At 59.4% G+C, this 2,605-nt stretch overlaps 1 protein-coding gene across 1 annotated transcript in view; it reads right to left on the reverse strand.

The window, feature by feature from the left end:
- LOC104287025 (tropomyosin beta chain-like) overlaps nucleotides 1-2,605 on the reverse strand; it is a gene marked incomplete at its 5' end in the record, with an annotated part of 13,815 nt that overhangs the window by 381 nt on the left and 10,829 nt on the right. The window lies entirely within an intron of this gene.

A 2,605-nucleotide genomic window follows, 5' to 3' on the forward strand; every position in this document is an offset into this window, starting at 1 on the left:
CTCGCCGCCCCCCCCGCTGAGGGGGGGAAAGCTTTTAGCCACTCCAGGATCTGCTAGGGTGGCCAGGCCAGCCGGACCGGTCACTCAGGGTGGGCGGTCCCTGCTCTTCAGCATTTCCGTTCTCCCATGGCACCCCATTGCTCACGGCCAGGCCCTCTGCAGCATGGATACCGCTGATAGGTAACCCTCCCCAGCCAGCCACCAGCATGACCCCGTCTCCCTGCTCTGCCCACAGCACGTCCTGCCCTGGTACATCACCACCATGGCTGTGGGCTCACACACAAACCCTTGGCCAGCAAAAGAGAAGAACTGGTGCCTGCTACATGACCAGCGGTGCTCCGTGAAGAAGAGAGTGAGACAGCAGCCTGGGAAGGCAGGCAGAGAGGACAGCAGAGAGAGTGAAAGAGCAGAGCTAACAAGGCTGCAGGGATGAGCTCTGCTGGGCAGCCTGCTGCCAAGGCAGCCTCCTCTGGCACTTACTTCCAAACAGCATCTTCCTTCCCTCTAGAGATGGGAATGAGGATGAGACGAGAGCTCTGCCCACCCAACCCCATCTCCCAGCGCTCACAGCCAGGTTCTTCCTCATTCCCTACCCCAGGTTTGGGGCAACAGGTGCTGCTGGGTCCCCAATTCCTGTCCCAGCCCTCCCAGCACCCTGCAGGGACCCTGCTCCAAGGGGATCCTCCCTGCATAGTGAGGGGGAAGAGGCTGTCTGCCGACTCCTGGGACAAAGGGAGGAAGGCAGCGATACAAGCCACTGCATCCCTCCCTGGCAGGGCCATACTGATGCTGGGGACAGCCAGCACTGCGTGGGCATCCCAGGACATTGCAAAAATGCTCGTTCCTCTCCCAAGAAAAAATGATCAGCTCCAGAGGGCTCCCCATCCCCCCCAAGCATAATGGTTACCCCCAGGGAAATAAGACAAGGCTCCATTCACTGCCTAACCCCAGCGGGAATGGGGAGGGGCTCCCAGCCCCCAGCCAGCCTGGCCAAAATGAGGCAGGGAGTGGGGCCAGTGGAAGCCCGGGCGCAGGAGGCTCAGCTGGGCCCAGGAGTTCTCTGCAGCTCAGTTGTTAAGTTCAGTAAGGATGACCCACAGCTTGTTAGTGAGAATGCAGTTTTTCTCGGCCTCCTGCTGGGAGCACTCTAGAGAAAATGGAGATGTCAGTACAGCAGAGGGAAGAGACAGAGAAAGGTGAGTTAGTGAAAAGAGACTGCATTCCCCAAAGCCCTTGCTGGAAACCCTGCTGCTGCCCAGACAGGAAGAAGCAGCCAGTCCTGGGGCAGGAATGGGGCTGCGAGTCCATCAGTTCAGGAATGGAGTTGTGGGTCAGGGTAGGATGCTGAGGAAGGAGGAGGAGGAGGATCAGGGACCCATTTAGAGCCAGGGATCGCTGCTGAAGGGTAGGGTCAGCCCCTTCGGCATGGGGATGCAGAAGAGATGCCAGGGCTGAGACTGCTGCTTGTAGGCAATGTCTGGGAGTGGGAACAGGGAATGGACAGGACCAGATCTAACCCTGCTATTTCAGGCCAAAAGAGTCATGGAGAAGGTGGCACAAGATGAGGAAAGCTGTGTCCGAGAGCCGGGGGGTGGTGGGGGTCATGTCCTGGGTGGAGGCACAAAGGGCCCCGTCCCTCTCAGCCTGGCAGTGTGGGAGCTGCTCAGGGCTCAGCCGTGGCTGTCCCAGGGGTCCTGTGGCTGCAAGCTGCCTGCAACCACCTCCTACCACCCAGCTGCTGGCACCCATGTGAGACAGGCAGAAGATGAGGGACAGAGCAGCATGAAGAAAACAAAGGAGAAATGGAGGAGAGAAAATGCTTTATTGAGACCAACTCAGTAACCCAGAGGAACAGAACAGAAAAGTCATGAAATGCAAACTGAAGAGTGATGTGCAAAAGGACAGAAGGGAGGCAGGGGTGAGGGAGGAGCAGGGGTCTGGGGACTGTCTGCCTGGGGACAGGCTGCCTGCACAGCTGGACCTCCATTCCGTCCCCTGGGCCTAAGCCCTTCTCTCTATTTTGGCAGTGGAAGTGCTGCTTCCCCTGTGCAGGTCCTCCCCCACCCTGGGCTCAGCAAGCAGAACCAGGGGCCTTTGCTGGGGGAATGTGGGGGGCAGGTGTCCCTCCAGAGCCAGAGCTGTGGGGTCCCTTGTGCTTGTGCTGCCAGGGGGCTGAGGAGGGAACTACTGCAGCAAAGGGCTCTTGTGCACAGCTCTGTTCCCTGCCAGGCAATGCTAGGGCACAGACCTGCAACTGCATGGGCACTATCCACCCAGCGTGTGGGGATCCTGGGGGCTGCTCCCCTTCCCCACCAAACACCCCTAAGTACCTATACCTCATCTCCCCACAAAGAGGGCTATTGCGGGAACACCCTGGGCTGGCTCCTGTCCCAAAGGCTGGGAAGGACAAAGCAGGCAGGGAGAGCTGAGCTGGGGAGGGGTGAGGCAGGTGGGGGGTGCGGTGCTGGTGCCCAGTGGGGGGCTCAGAGGGAGGTTATGTCATTAAGCGCATTGTCCAGCTCCTCACTGATGGCTTTGTACTTCATCTTCTGTGCATACACTTCATCTGCAGGTGGGGGGCGGGCAGGGGGCAGACAGTGGAGCA

The sequence above is a fragment of the Charadrius vociferus genome, unplaced genomic scaffold, assembly GCF_000708025.1.
Source record: "Charadrius vociferus isolate BGI_N301 unplaced genomic scaffold, ASM70802v2 scaffold1355, whole genome shotgun sequence".
In the NCBI taxonomy this organism is placed as follows: Eukaryota; Metazoa; Chordata; class Aves; order Charadriiformes; family Charadriidae; genus Charadrius; species Charadrius vociferus.